The sequence below is a fragment of the Delphinapterus leucas genome, chromosome 6 (assembly GCF_059928025.1).
Source record: "Delphinapterus leucas isolate spDelLeu-1000000601 "Yukka" chromosome 6, BTC_Dleu_Yukka2, whole genome shotgun sequence".
NCBI classification, from domain to species: Eukaryota; Metazoa; Chordata; class Mammalia; order Artiodactyla; family Monodontidae; genus Delphinapterus; species Delphinapterus leucas.
This window is the reverse complement of record NC_143134.1, coordinates 69,376,661-69,396,406: the sequence shown is the minus strand read 5'-3', so window position 1 is coordinate 69,396,406 and position 19,746 is coordinate 69,376,661. Positions and strand designations below refer to the sequence as shown.

The following is a 19,746-nucleotide window of genomic DNA, read 5'->3' as shown; positions in this document are numbered from 1 at the left end:
CAATACTTGAGCTTGTGATTTTTTTCATCTGCAGCCCTAGCCATGCATTTGCATCCACTGAGACTTCCATCCTATGTGTATCCATGCTGTGCAAAAGACACCCCCATCTCTTTCTCCCCCGTTTACCCTTCCCACTTTCACCCTAAGTCTGTATTCAGTCTCTATCTTTCTCTCTGAATGTGCTTGTTTCTCCAGAAGTATAAAGGTATACTCTTATCATTTATTTTACTTATTGGATGTCTTCTCTTCTTTGTGCATTATTTCAAAAGTAGACTAATAAGGGATTTAAATATATTTTTTAAATAAAAAAGAAATTAAATTACACTTATCTATGGGCTTCAATGAAAATGTTTTCTACTATAAATTCAGTGGTTTTTGATTTTAGAAAAATATTTTCCACTCACCCTAAAACAACATGGTTATTTGAATTCTATGAAGAAATGATTTTATTCCAACCTAATAACCACTACAAAATATGTTCTTTCTACTATAATTTTAAAATCTATAATAAAAATGAATATTGTGTATTACTGTGGCTTCTGAGAACGTTTGCCCACAGCTGCAATATTGTAGGATCAAATAAACTTTATCTCGTATTCACAGGTTTGGAGTAGAGTCACGTAGCAATATGCAAAGCAGATCTCCTGTTGAGATGTCTGTGGGACTCACTGGCTCACTTGCAGGGCGATGACTTGACTAAAACAGGGACTGTGGGCCATGTCCAGTGGTTCCCCATTTCTGTTAATGGTTTATCAAGTTCCCACTCACCAGAGCTAAACCTCAGGACCATCAGTTCACTCCTCCCTCTTCCTCATGGCTCAGCTTCAGTATTGACCTAATTCCCTTTCACAGAATCTCTTGTTCCAATTACTTCTCTTGTGAATTCGCTGTTACTATCCTCTCTTGGCCTTTATATCAGGATGTTCATATTGGCCGAAATAAAAAAGATCATTATCTCATGTAACAAGAAATATGCAGATGGAAAGGCTCTGTCTCTGTTTCTCTGCAATTTCCTTGGCCCCACCATGCTGGTGGGTTGGCTTTATACCCAAGCTTGTATCAAGGCAGCTGTGGCAGTTCTAGGTTCCTATCACACCTCATGTCTCATCAGCCAGACCAGGTCACATGCCTACCCCCCAAACCAGTTGTTGGCAAGGAGTTACCCAGTAGCCAGGGATGAGATCACCTTTTTCTGCGTCACATGAGGAAAGACACCTGAACAAAATCAGGGTCTTTTTACCATGGAAGATGAGGTTTGAATGATGGTAGATAACCAACAGTGTCTGCCTTACTTTGAATAATTGCAGCCACCTCCTGTGCTCCCTGCCTTTTGTTTTTAGCCCCCATGTTCTCAACACTTATAATGAAGCCAGTACAATCCTCTTTAAACACACTTCTGTCACCATAGACAGACGTTCTTGGTCAGGGGGCCCAGGTGTCTCCCCTCTAACTGAAGGATAAAGTCCAAACACCTTGGCCTCCTCATTCAAGATCCCCACAATCAGCCTCTACCCTATGCCTGTTTTTTTCTTTTTTTTTTTCAAATGTTATTGAAGTATAGTTGATTTACAATGTTGTGTTAATTTCTGCTATACAGCAAAGTGATTCAGTTATACATACATATATACATATACATATATGTATACATATACATATATATATATTCTTTTCCATTATGGTTTATCACAGGATACTGAATGTAGTTCCCTCTGCTATACAGTAGGACCTTGTCGTTTATCCAGCCTATATATACTAGTTTGCATCTGCTAATCCCAAACTCCCAATCCATCACCCCACAACCCGCCTCCCCCTTGGCAACCACAAGCCTGTTCTCTATGTCTGTGAGTCTGTTTCTGTTTTGTAGATATGTTCATTTTTGTCATATTTTAGATTCCACATATAAATAATATCATATGGTATTTGTCTTTTTCTGACTTACTTCGCTTAGTATGATAATCTCTAGGTCCATCCATGTTGCTGCAAATGGCATTATTTCATTCTTTTTTATAGCTGGGTAATAGTCCATTGTATATATTATATATACCACATCTTCTTGATCCATTCATCTGTCAATGGACATTTGGGTTGTTTCCATGTCTTGGCTATTGTTAATAGTGCTGCTATGAACATAGGTGTGCTTGTATCTTTTCAAATTATAGTTTTGTCTGGGTATATGCCCAGGAGTGGGATTGCTGGATCATATGGCAACTCTATTTTTAGTTTTTTGAGGAATCTGCATACTGTTTTCCATAGTGGCTGTACCAATTTATATTCCCACCTACAGTGTAAGAGGGTTCCCTTTTCTCCACACTCTCTCCAACATTTATTATTCATAGACTTTTTAAATGATGGCCATTCTGACCTGTGTGAGTTGGTACCTCACTGTAGTTTTGATTTGCATTTCTCTGATAATTAGCAATGTGGAGCATCTTTTCATGTGTCTCTTGGCCATCTGTATGTCTTCTTTGGAGAAATGTCTCTTTAGGTCTGCCCATTTATCAATTGGTTTTTTTTATTATTATTATTGAATTGTATGTGCTGTCTGTATATTTTGGAACTTAAGCCCTTGCAGGTCGCATCATTGGCAAATGTTTTCTCCCAGTCTGTAGGTTGTCTTTTTGTTTTGTTTATGGTTTCCTTTGCTGTGCAAAAGCTTATAAGCTTGATTAGGTCCCATTTGTTTATTTTTGCCTTTATTTCCATTGCCTTGGGAGACTGACCTAAGAAAACATTGGTAAGATTTATGTCAGAGAATGTTTTGCCTATGTTCTCTTCTAGGTGTTCTCTTTATGGTGTCATGTCTCATATTTAAGTCTTCAAGCCATTTTAGGTTTCTTTTTGTGTATGGTGTGAGGGTGTGTTCTAACACCCTATGTCTTTATCCTTCCTTCTCTCTAGTCGCTTATAAAAGGCTGGACAAATTTTTTTCTATAAAGGGCCATAAAATAAATATTTCAGGCTTTGTGGGCCATGTGGTTGCAACTACTCAACTCTCCCATTTTAGTCAAAAGCAGCCATACATAATAGGTAAATGAGTGAGTGTGGCTACGTTCCAATAAAGCTTTACTGACAAAAGAGTCATAGATACAGAGAACAAACAAGTGGTTGCCAAAGGGGCAGGGGAGGAGAGAAATAGGTGAGGGAGATTAAGAGGTAAAAAGTTCCTGTTGTGAAATAAATGGCTGGAGAGTAGGGCATAAGATGAGATGGAAACCTAAGGGCCATGGTGAAGAGTTGGATTCCATTCTACGTGTAGTGGGAAGTTGTTGAAAGTTTTAAGCAGGGGGATCATTGATCCAGCTTGTGTTATGAAATCAGTTTTTCTGCAGTGTGGAGGAAGCATTAAAGGGGCATGGAAGCAAGGGGAACAGTTAGGTGACAGGTGTCATAAGCTGATGGTATCTCAGCCATGGAAAGCCTGCGCAATGTGGCAGGGAGTGTGTGTTCCTGGCGTGTGCTTAGGGAGAAAAGGAGACTCTGTGGTTTGGGGTCTATTCTTATTTCCCTCCCTTTCTTAGCCCACTTTTTATTTTTGCTCCTTTTTTTGTATGTTATAGACCCTTGTGAAGAGCCTTAAATCCTTTCTGGATATCCCACATCATCCTAGAATCCTAGGATATAGATCTCTCTTTGTTCCAAAAACAATTTCATTGTAGTGCTCGGGAAGAACAAATACTGCTTCTTATTGTTTCTCAAGAAGATTGGTGTTCTGGGTGGATTAATTAAGTTCCAGTTGTGAAGATAGTTGGGACTTTTAGAGAAAGTGGATCCAGAAAAACCCAAATTGCTACTAAGAACAATTTATGAATGTTGGTCATGATGCTTGGAATAAAGTTTTTCTGATATTTTCCTAGGATTATGTGAAAGGACAACACTTGGAAAGTCTATGGACAGTCAGGGAAACCTCAAGTTTGGTAGCTATGAAGAGAGTAGTTACAACTGGGGAAACAGGGGCGAACATAGAAAGAGTGAAGTAAGACAGGAGACTACTTCCTCAAAGTCAGGATAGTTATGAGAATGGTCTGGTTTGAAATTCAGGAAGTTACTGGAAATCAGTAGTTATATACACATACATGTGACACACATGCACATCTATCGAAAAGAAGACATAACAAATGTCTTATGCAAGTGAGCCTGTGTCAAGTTAAAGTAGCATGACTATCCTTAAAATCTCCTACTAGGTGTTCACTGCCCAGTGTCGGTGTGGATGGGGAGCAAAAATCCTGGCTGCTGTACCCATAATGGAAATGCAGAGCTCCCCCTCTTGAGGCCAGACCTCCCAGCCAGCCCAGTGTCCTTCCTTCCCATCCACTGCTTGATGGCTTGCTGATTCTGGCCACTTTTTGATCACTTCTCCCAGCATCTCTGTCTCTTCATTCTCAGTATCGTATAATGGCTCAGGCCTCTGACTGGGCATCTGGCTATCTTGGGTACCTCATTTGACCCAACTATTGTCCTGTTTTCTTGAGCAGTGAGGTCATAATTTCATGACCTTATAAATACAGTACATGGAGTAAAACATTTCCTAAACCTGATGACTTAATAACATTTTTAGAAAATTAACAATTTGTGGAGACAAATTGTGTATGTATGAAATATATATGTATATATACATAGATATGGATATATAGATGTATAACTATATAATCTATATATGCATGTGCACGAGTGAGAAATGAATAGTGTGTGTGTGTTGGATACAAAGCAGCTGCAGCCTATGAGGAAGGGACAAAAGGAACAAGGAGGGAAAAGTAAAGAAACTAGAGTTGACAAAGAGTAAAAGCAAAGATGCTCACATTTCTCCTACTTTTAATGCAAAGCATGTGGCTGTCAGATAATGTCATACATCCTCCAGCTAGAATCCCCAGGGATCTGCCACTAAAGATAGTGTTTTCTTTCCCAATCCCAGGCCTGGAGGGGCTCCATCGAATCTTCTTTTATTTATTAGCCTTTGATTAATCTAAAGAGGTTTCACTTTGACCAACAGGCTCAAGAACTCCCACTAGCTTCTCTAAGGTTACCCCTGATATGTATGTATGTGTATATATGTATATTTTTTCTGATTATTTTGGGAGTGTCTGGTTGAAGATAGAATCATAGATACCCATTCTTACAATAATGAAGAGAAGCAATAGTAAATAAAGGAACCCCAGAATTAGACATGAAAGTTAAACCTCAATTCTCCCATTTACCTGATGTGTGACCTTCAGCAAATTGTTTACCTCCTCTGGCCCTCAGTTTCCCTATTTATAAAATGGGATCCACGAGAGTACCTACCTCCTGGGGTTGCTGTGAGAGTTAAATGGGTTAATACACATAAAGTTTTTGGAACTGCCCTGGCAATACTTAGGCTTCTGTGAATGTTAGCCTGTGTTACTGCGTTCCACTTCAGTTAGGAATTACTAAAAGTCATAGCAGACCGCACGCTCCACAAATTCCTCCTGATCACTCCTCACCCACACCAAGCCTGTGTGTTGGAATGTCCACGCTAGGACAGTGTCTGAAGTGGTCAGGAAGGGAGACTGGAATAAAATGGGTAGAATGGGAGGTCCCTGGTGTAGGGTGGAGGGCCACACATTTTCCTCACCTTCCTCCACCTGTAAGAGTCTGACCTGGCCCACCCTTGATGCAGTGCAGCCTGTGTCCATCTCCTTTCCACCCTCTCTTCATCTTTCATTATTCTCTGGTCAGTAGAAGGCGCTGAGTCTCATGGCCACCACTCTTGTTTGTTGCCTCACATCTCAGCTTCATTTGCTAAGGAAAATGCTCAGGATCACTGGCCAAGCGATGAGGAAAGTTTGGGGCTAGGAAAAATCTTCCCCAAGCCTGATTGGCGCAAAATACCCTTGGACGTTATACCCTTAAAAGGTTCCTTAAAAGTTAAGTGAGATTATCAGCCAGTTGAACTTCCCTAACTGATTTCCTAGAAAAGCCAGATATTCAGAGAAATTCTACAGCACTGGTGCTCTAACAAAGAGGTCAGTAAATTCTCCCACAGAGTTCCTTCTCAGGCCTGAAAAATTACCTGCTAGCGTAGGAACATGTTTGAAACCCGAGGGCAGGGACTGCCTCCACATATTTGCTCTCCCACAAACTGACCATTAGCCTAATTGTCCTCCCACAACAAGTTGCTGCAAAAGCCAGCCTGTCAAGCCAGCTGACTAGCCAGTCTCTTTTCTCGCAATATGAGCTACTTTACTGAGACACATATCTTCAGTTTGATACCCTTTGATCCAGAGACTCCACTTACAGCAAGTTGTCCCAGGAAATAATCAGACAAGGGCCCACAGCTGACTGTGTAGGGTCATTCAGTGGTGCCACTGTTGTGCAATATCAACAATATTAGAAATAACCTAACTGACCAACACTAGGGGATGGCATAAATAAATTATGGTATAACCATACAATGAAATACTTACCAGTTTTTACAAATAATTATGGGATCTATAATTATTGACATGGAAAGGTACAATATCTTTGATGAGTAATAATAGCCATTCACTGAATAGCATCCTGATACAATGCCACTTACTAAAGTTGCATTCTTATAGACGTGTCCAGAGAGCTATAGAGAATTATGTTTACCAAAATATAAAAGCAGTTATCTCTGGGGTTAGGTAGGTAGGTATCTTGACTTTTTTTTTTCATTAAAAAAATACTTTACAATGATACAATGTATCATTTTGCAGTATAAAAACTAAGCTTTTTACATTTTGTGAGGGGGAAAAATGAGCTAGGTTTTAGGTTGAGCTTGGGTTGGCCATACCAACCAGGTAACAGCATAAGAATAATATAATTAACGTTTACTGAGCACTTACTACGTGCCAGCAGGCCCCGTTCTAAGCACTTTCCCTGCCTCAGATCATTTAATCTATATAACAGTCCTATGAGGCAGGTCTTTTATTATCCTTATTTCTTAAAAGATGAAACAGAATCCAAGAGAGAAAGTCATTTGTTCAAGGTCTCACGCTAGTACACGATGTAACAGAGATTTGGGCAGAGGTCTCTGGTCATGACCCCTGTGCTACTCTGAGTATGGCTCACCTGCTCCTTCTCTGCGGGAAAGAGTGAGGGTGCTGAGGTCTGAGAAGGAGTGGGAAGGTAGGTGATGGGAGCAGGACTCTGTCCTCTTTCCCCTGCTGTTTCTGAAGGCTCTTGAGCCTCCCACTGTCTATTTGTTTACTGAACCCCTCTAAGCTTCATCTCTCTCTTTTGTAAAACAAGAAAGCCTTCTTAAGCCATCCAGCCTAGAATTAATTAGTCTCCCCTCTATACTGTGTACCAGCCTAGGAGCTACTTCTCTTGTGGCACTTATACTGCCCCCCCCACTGTCACCACCAACATCCCATCTCAGGCTGAGAGGGATTCCCCCCGTGGACAAGTTGTCAGAGAGGCTGGAAGACAGCTGCACACTCTCTGTGCCTGCATTTATCACCCTCTATGAGAATTCTGCTCATTTGTCTTCTTCCCCACTGGACATGAACCCCTTGAGGCAGAAACAATGTCTTGGGTACCTCTGCATCCCTGGTGCCTGGAACATAACATTGTTCAATTAATAAGCATTCTTTGTGGACTGAATATGTGAAAATTACAGCCATGTGGTCTTAAGATTCCAGAGTAATAGTTAGAGAAAGAAGTGCTTGCATATTAATTTCTTTATTTTTTGTTTTCTGCTTTCCACCTCATCTGACACCAAGTTCAGAGTAAGAATGGTCATTAAATAAAGAAGTCACTAATTTTTAACATGCCACTTAAGCAAAAGGGACCAGCAGGCCCTATTTCACTTTAATCACCTAATGCAAGAAATTCTGGGTATTCTATGTAAATTACAAAATATCATTAACAGAACTCCTTCTCTTGGTTCAGGCATTTTACCACCAATGCTCAGAGCAGTCAACTCACACAGCTGGTGAGGAGTGGATGCTGATCCAACTTTTCAGCCCCCTGTGTCAACTGCTCTCCGCTTTCCACACAGTGCCACCCCTCTAACCAGTTACCATGGTTTCTAAAAGCCAACCTGCCACTAATTCTGGCCCCTTAGGAGAGATAAACTCATGTCTGAGTGCTTCCACTTTTCTCCCCACTGGTAACCTGAGGCTCACAATATCAGCTCTTCTTAGCAAAAGAAAATCAGAGGCACAGACAGACATAAGCCAAATTTATTTATTTAACATATTTATTGGAGTATAATTGCTCTACAAGGGTGTGCTAGTTTCTGCTGTATAACAAACTGAATCAGTTATGAATAAACATATATTCCCATATCTCCTCCCTCTTGCATCTCCCTCCCTCCCACCCTCCCTATCCCACCCCTCTAGGTGGACACAAAGCACCAAGCTGATCTCCCTGTGCTATGCGGCTGCTTCCCACTAGCTATCTGTTTTACGTTTGGTAGTGTATATATGTCCATGCCACTCTCTCACTTCGTCCCAGCTTACCCTTCCCCCTCCCCGTGTCCTCAAGTCCATTCTCTACATCTGTGTCTTTATTCCTGTCCTGCCCCTAGGTTCATCAGAACCATTTTTTTTTTAGATTCCATATATATGTGTTAGCATACGGTATTTGTTTTTCTCTTTCTGACTTACTTCACTCTGTATGACAGTCTCTAGATCCATCCACCTCACTACAAATAACTCAGTTTCATTTCTTTTTATGTAAGCCAGATATTTAAATAGCCCCTGTTTGTCTCTGGGTTCTCACCTTCTTTTTCTCCCTTTTACTTACTTTTATTCACAAATATTGTTGTGACCAACGTCATCAAACCTAGGGATTCCCTAATGCTGAGTAACCAATTAGGACAGGCTGGTTAATTCAGAACCACCTGATCAAAATTTCGTAAAATACAGATTTTTGGACCCCAGCCCTGGAGATTTTGAATCAGGAGGTCTGGAGTAGTGCCCAGGCATCTGTATTTTTTTGAAGTTCCCCAGGGGATTCTGCTGTGCAGCCAGGTTTAGGAATCACTGATCTGACCCCAAAACATGAGTCAGCAGTCTCCTCCTGCCCCTGACTGAATTTGAAGAGATGAATCATCATTTCACTTTTTTTTTTTCCCCGAACAGAATTGAAACCAAAGACCAGTGTGTGAACCTCAGACTTCCTTTACGTGACAATGAATTCAGGTGTCCCCTCCACTTGGTCCAAGCACTGCATCTGCTTCCCCAGGTTCAGGCTTCAGGTGATAGATTCCCTCCTCCATTTAGTCCTGGGAACATACTGTAGTCTTGATCAGCCCTGGTTAGGAAGTCCCTGGGTGAAATGGCTGTGTGATATATAATGAGAAATATATATTTGGTCTTTTGTCTCCATTTCTGGCGCAGAGTTCCTAAAATTTTGGGACTCTGGGGACCCTTCAGCCTGAGTTGCAGGGATCACACCAGGTTCATCTTACAGCAATCCTAGATCTGGGTTCAACAGTTTTGCCTCCCTCTCTCCTCCCAGAGATGAGTCAGGACGAGGAAAAAGGAGAAAATTTAGAACACATGTAGATTATTTGGTTCTGTAGGTCTACCTTGTCCTTCTCCTCCCAACCACCCTAAAAACGAGGTCAGGCCTAGTCGGCATGCAGCAGTAGGTAAATCTCAGGCATTTTTGATCCTTTGTGTTCTTAGAACTGTCTGATGTAGCAGACACCCACTTGAGCAAAAATCATACTTCCACACAGGTATCTGGCCAAACCTGACGCTGGGACCGCAACCCAGACTGTGAAAGGGCCTGAAACAAGGACCAAGATTCTAGTTAGGGCTGTCCCTCTTTCTCATCTGCTTCTTTCGTAGGTTCTCTCTGAACAGCTTATCTGGGCTACATGGTTGAAGATGCTAGCAACTGTTTTCTAGTAACTATTGCCAACAGTATCCTGTCAAACCTCCTAGCCCATTGGGCAGAGGGCCCATCACATCTCAGTCCAGTTTCATAATTTGCAGATCATTTATTACGACTCAACCCAGCCCCATGTTTTCTAACAGCTTTTTAAAATATAGTTTACATACCATACAATTCACCTATTTAAAGTGTACCATTCAGTGTTTTTTTTTTGTATATGTACGGAGTTGTGCAAAAATCACTACAACCAACTTAAAAACATTTTCATCATCTGGAAATGAAACCCCACACCCTTTATCAGCCATCCATCTACCTCCCCACCATACCCCTAGTTCTAGGCAACCACTCATTATTTTCTGTTCCTATGGCTTTGTCTATTATGGACATTTCATTTAATGGAATTTTACAATATGTGCTTCTTCTATTTAGCATGATGTTTCCCAGGTCCAGCCATATTGTGGCATGTATCAGTACTTCATTCCTTTTTTAAGCTGAATTATACTACTTTGTATGGATATAACACAGTTTATTTGTACATATACCAGTTGCTGGACAGTTGAGTTCTTTCCACTTTTTGGCTATTATGAATAATGCTGCTATGAACATTCATGTATACATCTTTTTTTTTGAATTTTATTTTATTTATTTTTTTATACAGCATGTTCTTATTAGTTATCTGTTTTATACATATTAGTATATATATGTCAATCTCCCAATTCATCCCACCACCACCTGCCCCCCGCCACTTTCACCCATTGGTGTCCACACGTCATGTATACATCTTGTGTAGACATATATTTTCATCCTCTTGGGTATATACCTAGGAGTAGAATGCTGGGTCATACAGTAAATCTATGTTTAACTTTTGGGGGAACTGCTAGAATCCAGTCCCACTTGAAATTCCAATCATATGTGCTTTTCAAATATCCCCCCCTTCTCCCAGAACAGGCTAAACTGTGGCTCTGTTATCTTGGAGTGGGGGAGGGAAATATTCCCAGGCTCACCATGGTCAGTCTAATGTCAGTGGTCCTGATAAGGGCCCAGGACTCCTGTGCCCCTGATTTCCCTCCCTCTGTGTCGCCTGAAACCACAATAACTTTTGGGGTGTTCAGAGGTCACTAAAGGCTCAGGGTCCTGGAATGAGGGGTGCCTGAATTTTCTTCATCCCTGAAAACAGCCCTACAGCCCTTCACACCCTCACCCCCCTAAACTCCAGTGAACCTCCCCCTTCAGAAATTTCAGGCAAGAAGCAGGTATTAATCTCTACATAAGGGCACTCTCAAATGTCAAGGATGTGTGTCCCGCATCTCCTTCTGCTCCCCAAGAATGAGAGAAGAAGAGGACAGGACACATTCCTTCCAGGCCTTCCAGAACCTCCTCCTTGTCTTGAATCCCTCTCTTTTATTTTTCATTGTTAAAGGCCAGTGGAGCAGTTCAACTTCTCCCATACCCCTCTCTTCTCCACCCTCATTTCCTGCCCCCACCCCTGCACTTGGGAGATTTACCTGAGGAATTTGACCTTAATGAAACTTGACCTTTGTGACTTTAGTAACTTTTTTCTCAACAAGGAGCCATCTCCCCAGTTATTTCTTCTCCATTCAGTAACATGGGGATTGCTACGGCAGGAAAAGTACTTAATCATCGGTTTACATCAAACCATAAAACTCTCTTTTATATGAGTGCCTTTCAGAAAGTGAGCCAAACCTGGACCTCCTTCCTTCTAAAAACAGCCACCTCAGTTGCTCTGGCCAGAATATCCAGCCACACTTTCCCTTCCCTCACTTTGAGCAAAGGCCTTCTTTGGCAGGTGGAGACCACGTGGGATTCCAAGCCAAGTATGTGACTTCTGGTATGATGGCAACCTCTAGGACCAACCTCCAGCCCCTGGGTTGACCACAACTCAAGGAAAGCCAGTTTTCAGGGTGGCCCACATGTGGACTCCTCCCTCCTCTATCTGATCCCCTCTGCCCTGACTTTCTCCCCACCTCTGAATCCCCTATCCCCATTTTCAAGAGAGGGGGCTAGCCATCATTCCTTTTTGTCACATTCCAGGTAAACTCGTATCAAGAGTTTGTTCCTGACATTAGGAGGGTTGCTAAGGCTGGTTCTAGGTAAATTGCTGGCTTCTTGTAGTTCTCACGCCTTCCTGAGCTCTTCCTCTTTGCCCATGTCCCAAAAACCCTGGGTTCATTTCTTTCTCACACTTAGGCTGTGTTCTTTTTTTTCTTCCCTGTAAGGCCTAGCAGAGTGGGAAACACTGGACTTTTTTTTTGGACCTGAAATAGCTAACACTGATTTAGCACCTGCTATGTGGCAAACACTGTTCTAGGTACTTTATGTGAGCATTTTTTTTTACTTCCAGTTTTATTGAGACATAATTAACATACCACACTGGATAAGTTTAAGGTGTACAGCATCATGATTTGACTTACATACATCATGAAATGATGACCACAGTAAGTTAGTGAATATTTATCTCTCATATAAATACAAAATTAAAGAAATAAAAAAAATTTTCCCTTTCTTAGGATTTACCCTGTTAACAACTTTCATATGTAACATACAGCACTGCTCATTATGTTTATCATGTTGTACGTTACATCCCTGGTACTTATTTACCTTATAACTGAAAGCTTGTACATTTTGACTGCCTTCCTCCAATTCCCCCTCCACCCACCCCTAACTCTGGTAACCATAAAGCTGATCTTTTTTTTCTATGAGTTTGTTTGCTTTTGAAGGTTAATTGATCTACAACACTATGTTAGTTCCTCGTATACAACATAGTAACTCCATTTTTTTTAACATTTTATTTCATCTGAATTTCATATGGTGCAAAAGTATTATATGCTTGAACCTGTCACTCAAATAGGAGGTTCTTTCAGTTCTCCAGGCCAACCTTCCTTCAGATGCCAATAAATTTTTTTTTTTTTTTGCGGTACACGGGCCTCTCACTGTTGTGGCCTCTCCCTTTGCGGAGCACAGGCTCCGGACACGCAGGCTCAGCGGCCATGGCTCACGGGCCCAGCTGCCCCGCGGCATGTGGGATCTTCCCAGACCGGGGCACGAACCCATGTCCCCTGCATCGGCAGGCGGACTCTCAACCACTGCGCCACCAGGGAAGCCCCGCAAATAAATTTTTAAAAAAAGAATATTATGTAGAACATACACAGAAAATTTTCTCTTACAAAAACAAAAATATTTGGACATTTTAAATTTAGTATAGCTTAGCAGCCCAGTTTCTGCCGATAAATTCAGTCAATTGTTAGGAGGTTTATTACGTATACAGAGAACTCAGTAAACAGCAGATATTTTAACCCTTGATTAAGGATGACATATCTGACTTAATTTTGTTCTTGTATTTTTTTAAGAAGCTACTCCATTTGTAAATTCAAGTTTGGTTGGCCTTTTATAGTCTTTTTGCTCAATATTTTGAACACTTTTTCTTCTTATTGTAGAGCCTTTGAGCTTCTTCTCTCTCTTGTTTTCTACTCTCAAATTCTTGTTTCTTAGCAACACACTTAGCTTGTACCTGTTCATATTCTTCCTGTGCTTTTTAAAAAATATTTTTAAAATAAATTAATTTTATTTATTTATTTTTGCCTGCATTGGGTCTTCATTGCAGCATGCGGGCTTTCCCCAGTTGCGGCAAGCGAGGGCCACTCTTCGTTGTGGTGTGCGGGCTTCTCATTGCAGTGGCCCCTCTCGTTGTGGAGCACGGGCTCTAGGCATGCAGGCTTCAGTAGTTGTGACATGCGGGCTCAGCATTTGTGGCTCACGGGCTCCAGAGCGCAGGCTCAGTAGTTGTGGTGCGTGGGCTTAGCCACACTGCAGCATGTGGGATCTTAGTTCCCTGACCAGGGATCAAACCCGTGTCTCCTGCATTGGCAGGCAGTTTCCTAACCACCGTGCCACCAGGGAAGTCCCCTTCCTGTGCTTTTTGATTTGATGTTTTATTTTTCTTTGGCATAGTAATGAAGTTTACTCTTATGCTACATTATTTCTGGCTGAGGTTGTTCATTGCTTCAGTGTTCTTCAGACAATGCCTGGTCAATGTTACATTGCTCTTCTGACAAAGGCTGATTAACTTGTTCTTCTGACAAAGGCCAGTCAACTTGTTCTAACAAAGACTGGTCAACTTTTCTAAGTTGATTCTTGAGTCGTTCCTCTTCATCTAAATAGAGATGTTTCAGATGATCAGGGTACCAATCTGTGAATTGGGACTCCTGTGTGGTTTGAGCCTTTTTTACCCTCCATAGTAATTTCTTGTAATTTTGCTGAATCTTTCGTTTCAAAATGCAGACTTGTCCCTCAAGAACACTCCCCATGAAGGCTTGCAGATGGTTAGATTGCCATATCATCTGTTTCACATTCTTATTCTTGAATCCTACCTGTGAAGCTCCTTCACCACGTGTCCCAAAACTCCCTGTCTGCCACCTTGCTGCCAGCCTCACCAGTGCCATGGCACACCAACCATGTCACCAGAAAACCACGACCCACTCAATAGTTCTATACATTTCAAAATAATCACCATGATAAGGTCTAGTTACCATCTGTCGCTGCACAAAGATATTTCATAATTATTGACTATATTCCCCATACTGTACATTTTATGTCTGGGACTCATTTATTTTGGAACTGGAAGTTTGTACCTCTTAATCGCCCTCACATATTTATAATGCATCGCATCATATCACATTGCATTGTATCACATTACTTTTGGAGGAAAATATTTGGGGAGGAAAAACCAGAAATGAACCCTGCCCTGCACTCACAAGGTGATCAGTCCTTGGTTAAGCCACGTAATCTCTCTTCACCTCAACCTTCCCTTCTAGAAAATGAAAAGAGCTTTGTAGACTGATTGTGCACACTAGTGAGATCATTATTATGCAATATTTATGACCTAAATTCCAATTTCCCATTACTAAGTATCAGTTCAACTATGCCAAGTTCTAAAAATGTTTTCTTGTTGCTGTTGTTTAGCAATTTAACTATACTCTCCATTACTGATTTTTAAAAAATTATTTCTGTTTAAAAAGCAATGTGTGTCCATGGCAAGTTATTTAGAAAATAAAATAGAAGGAAAAAGGAGAAAGTAAAAAAACCTGTGCAAGTCCTCCACTCAGAAACGCCCCTGTTAACACCTTGGTATCTACTGCTCCAGTATTTTTTTGAGGCATATAGATTTATGAGGCAGGAAAATGTTCTGAGATATTAGTTTGAGTTTTATTTGGGCCCTGTTGTGAAAACCCCAGGGCTTTCCTTTGTGCCAAGATGAGTCTGTTTTCCCAAGCCTAGGTGTGGAGGAAAAACTGAGCTGCCCAGAGGGAAGGGTGGAGAGACGTAGACTGAGACAGGAGGGAGCCCAGATGAGGTGGAGGAAGGGAAACAATGGGGGAGTGCATCTCCCTTCTAAAGAGGGGCAGGAGCTCTGGTGGGTGGTGTATGAACCCTATAGACACTAAGCTCTTAGAGTCTTGCAGAGGACATATGCCCATTCCTCAGCCAATCACGGTAGCTGAGGAAGGGAGGTCAAGTAAGAGCAGGCAACGCTCATTGAAACCACATGCCTGGAGTTATGGGTGGAGAAGCAGTTCCCCACACAGCCCCATTCTTGGGGCCTAGGCAGCCACTTCCATTTGTAGCTACTACAAATTTCATCCCTTCTTCTTTAAGGTATAAAGTAAAAAGAATGAGAAGGAGGAAACGAGAATGCTGCTTTTTCAGAATAAAAACAATTAGGTTGGGGGAGGACTTAGAGGCAAGACATGTTAAGAGGACTAGAACACATTAGAGAAATATGGCTTAGAAAACCTACCCTGTCTTTTCTGACCCCACTCTTATGAGCCCAAGAGAAACGAGGAGGTTGGAACTGGATTGGTCATCAGGACTGCATGCAAGTTGGCCTTTTCTTGCCATCAGGTTTGAGTCTCACTATTGAAAATATTGAAAAGCCTCGTGGTGTAATGGGGCCGCAGAGGGCTGAGTTCAAGTACAACCATGCAAATGAAGAAAGGCTTCTCGATGTCAACTGTTTCCTCATATGTAAAATGGGTCTAACAGTATCTAGACCACAAGTTGCTCCAAGAATGAAATGAAGTACTGTAGCAGCTTGCATAATGTTTCCTCCAAATTCCATGTCCACCTGGAGCCTCCAAATGGGACCTTATTAGGAAGTATTGTGTTTGCAGATGTAATTAGTTAAGATGAGGTCATACTGGAATAGGGTGGGCACTAACCCAATGGCTGGTGTCCTAATAAGAAGAGGAAAGACATGCAATGATATGCACAACGAATAAGGTCATGAAAAGATGAAGGCAGAGATAGGAATGACCTGCTGCAGCCAAGATATTCCAAGGATTGACAGGAGCCCCCGGAAGCTAGGAATAGACAAGGAAGCATTCTTTCCTGGAGCCTTCAGCAGGAGTATGGCCATATGACACCTTGATCTCAGACTTCTCGTCTCCAGAATTGGGAGAGAACTATAAGTACAGTGTCTACTGTTTTAAGCTACCCAGTTTGTGCTGAATTGTTATGGCAGCCCCAGAAAACAAATAATGATACCTGTGTAAAGTTCTTGGTACGTAGCTAGAACATGCTGGTATTCTTCTTTCCCTTCCCTTCTCCTACTCCTAAATGTGCACATGTGTGCTCACTTTGGCAGCATGTATACTAAAATTGGAACGATACAGAGAAGATCAGCCTGGCCCCTGCACAAGGATGACATGCAAATTTGTGAAGCGTTCCATATTTTTTCAATCAAGTCCAAGAAGCGCAGAGTCCCATACAGGATAAATATAAGGAGAAACATGCCAAAACACGTATAAATCAAGCTATCAAAAATTAAATACAAAGAAAAAGAGAAGGAAAAGAGAAGGAAAAGATGTACAATAACAAACCCAAAACAATTAAGAAAATGGTGATAGGAACATACATATTGATAACTACCTTAAATGTAAATGGATTAAATGCTTCCACCAAAAGACATAGACTGCCTGAATGGATACAAAAACAAGACCCATATATATGCTGTCTACAAGACACCCACTTCAGACCTAGGTACACATGCAGCCTGAAAGTGAGGGGATGGAAAAAGATATTCCATACAAATGGAAATCAAAAGAAAGATGGAGTAGCAATTCTCATATCAGACAAAATAGACTTTAAAATAAAGACTATTACAAGAGACAAAGAAGAACACTACACAATGATCAAGGGATCAATCCAAGAAGAAGATATAACAATTGGAAATATTTATGCACCCAACATAGGAGCACCTCAATATATAAGGCAAATGCTAACAGCCATAAAAAGGGAAATTGACAGTACCACAATCATAGTAAGGGACTTTAACACCCCACTTTCACCAACGGACAGATCAACCAAAATGAAAATAAATAATGAAACATAAGCTTTAAATGATACAATAAACAACATGGACTTAAGATACTTATAGGACATTCCATCCAAAAACAACAGAATACACTTTCTTCTCAAGTGCTCATGGAACATTCTCCAGGATAGATCATATCTTGAGTCACAAATCAAGCCTTGGTAAATTTAAGAAAATTGAAATCATATCAAGTATCTTTTCTGACCACAATGCTATGAGACTAGATATCAATTACAGGAAAAAATTTGTAAAAACTACAACCACATGGAGGCTAAACAATACACTAGTAAATAACCAAGAGATCACTGAAGAAATCAAAGAGGAAATCAAAAAATACCTAGAAACAAATGACAATGAAAACACGATGACCCAAAACCTATGGGATGCAGCAAAAGCAGTTCTAAGAGGGAAGTTTATAGCAATACAATCCTACCTCAAGAAACAAGAAACATCTCAAATAAACAACCTAACCTTATACCTAAAGCAATTAGAGAAAGAAGAACAAGAAAACCCCAAAGTTGGCAGAAGGAAAGAAATCATAAATTTCAGATCAGAAATAAATGAAAAAGAAATGAAGGAAACAATAGCAAAGATCAATAAAACTAAAAGCTGGTTCTTTGAGAAGATAAACAAAATTGATAAACCATTAGCCAGACTCATCAAGAAAAAAAGGGAGAAGACTCAAATCAAAAGAATTAGAAATGAAAAAGGAGAAGTAACAACTGACACTGCAGAAATACAAAGGATCATGAGAGATTACTACAAGCAACTCTATGCCAATAAAATGGACAACCTGAAAGAAATGAACAAATTCTTAGAAATGCACAACCTTCTGAGACTGAATCAGGAAGAAATAGAAAATATAAACAGACCAATCAAAGCATTGAAATTGAGACTGTGATTAAAAATCTTCCAACAAACAAAAGCCCAGGACCAGATGGCTTCACAGGGGAATTCTATCAAACATTTAGAGAAGAGCTAACACCTATCCTTCTCAAACTCTTCCAAAATATAGCAGAGAGAGGAACACTCCCAAATTCATTCTACGAGGCCACCATCACCTTGATACCAAAACCAGACAAGGATGTCACAAAGAAAGAAAACTACAGGCCAATATCACTGATGAACATAGGTGCAAAAATTCTCAACAAAATACTAGCAAGCAGAATCCAACAGCACATTAAAAGGATCATACAACATAATCAAGTGGGGTTTATTCCAGGAATGCAAGGATTATTCAATATACGCAAATCAATCAATGTGATAAACTATATTAACAAATTGAAGGAGAAAAACCATATGGTCATCTCAATAGATGCAGAGAAAGCTTTTGACAAAATTCAACACCCTTTTATGATAAAAACCCTGCAGAAAGTAGGCATAGAGGGAACTTTCCTCAACATAATAAAGGCCATATATGACAAACCCACAGCCAACATCATACTCAATGGTGAAAAACTGAAAGCATTTCCACTAAGATCAGGAACAAGACAAGGTTGCCCACAGTCACCACTCTTATTGAATATAGTTTTGGAAGTTTTAGCCACAGCAATCAGAGAAGAAAAGGAAATAAAAGGAATCCAAATCGGTAAAGAAGAAGTAAAGCTGTCATTGTTTACAGATGACATGATACTATACATAGAGAATCCTAAAGATGCTACCAGAAAACTACTAGAGCTAATCAATGAATTTGGTAAAGTTGCAGGATACAGAATTAATGCACAGAAATCTCTTGCATTCCTATACACTAATGATGAAAAATCTGAAAGTGAAATCAAGAAAACACTCGCATTTACCATTGCAACAAAAAGAGTAAAATATCTAGGAATAAACCTACCTAAGGAAACAAAAGACCTATATGCAGAAAATTATAAGACACTGATGAAAGAAATTAAAGATGATACAAATAGATGGAGAGATATACCATGTTCTTGGATTGGAAGAATCAACATTGTGAAAATGACTATACTACCCAAAGCAATCTACAGATTCAATGCAATCCCTATCAAACTACCAATGGCATTTTTCACAGAACTAGAACAAAAACTTTCACAATTTGTATGGAAACACAAAAGACCCCGAATAGTCAAAGCAATCATGAGAACGAAAAATGGAGCTGGAGGAATCAGGCTCCCTGACTTCAGACTATACTACAAAGCTACAGTAATCAAGACAGTATGGTACTGGAACAAAAACAGAAAGATTGATCAATGGAACAGGATAGAAATCCCAGAGATAAACCCACACACATATGGTCACCTTATCTTTGATAAAGGAGGCAGGAATGTACATGGAGAAAGGACAGCCTCTTCAATAAATAGTGATGGGAAAACTGGACAGGTACATGTAAAAGTATGAGATTAGATCACTCCCTAACACCATACACAAAAATAAGCTCAAAATGGATTAAAGACCTAAATGTAAGGCCAGAAACTATCAAACTCTTAGAGGAAAACATAGGAAGAACACTCTATGACATAAATCACAGCAAGACCCTTTTTGACCCACCTCCTAGAGAAATGGAAATAAAAACA

At 40.5% G+C, this 19,746-nt stretch overlaps 1 protein-coding gene, 1 non-coding gene and 1 pseudogene across 5 annotated transcripts in view; 2 read left to right on the top strand and 1 right to left on the bottom strand.

Moving 5' to 3' along the window:
- The window catches only part of PDCD1LG2 (programmed cell death 1 ligand 2), a 132,289-nt gene that overhangs the window by 12,759 nt on the left and 99,784 nt on the right, over window positions 1-19,746 (top strand). The gene's annotated exons all lie outside the window — the stretch shown is intronic.
- Window positions 13,010-15,077, bottom strand: LOC111174548 (thyroid transcription factor 1-associated protein 26-like; annotated as a pseudogene).
- On the top strand, window positions 16,468-16,574 carry LOC115803848 (U6 spliceosomal RNA). The gene has a single exon (XR_004024643.1). It is a non-coding gene; the product is annotated as a U6 spliceosomal RNA (small nuclear RNA).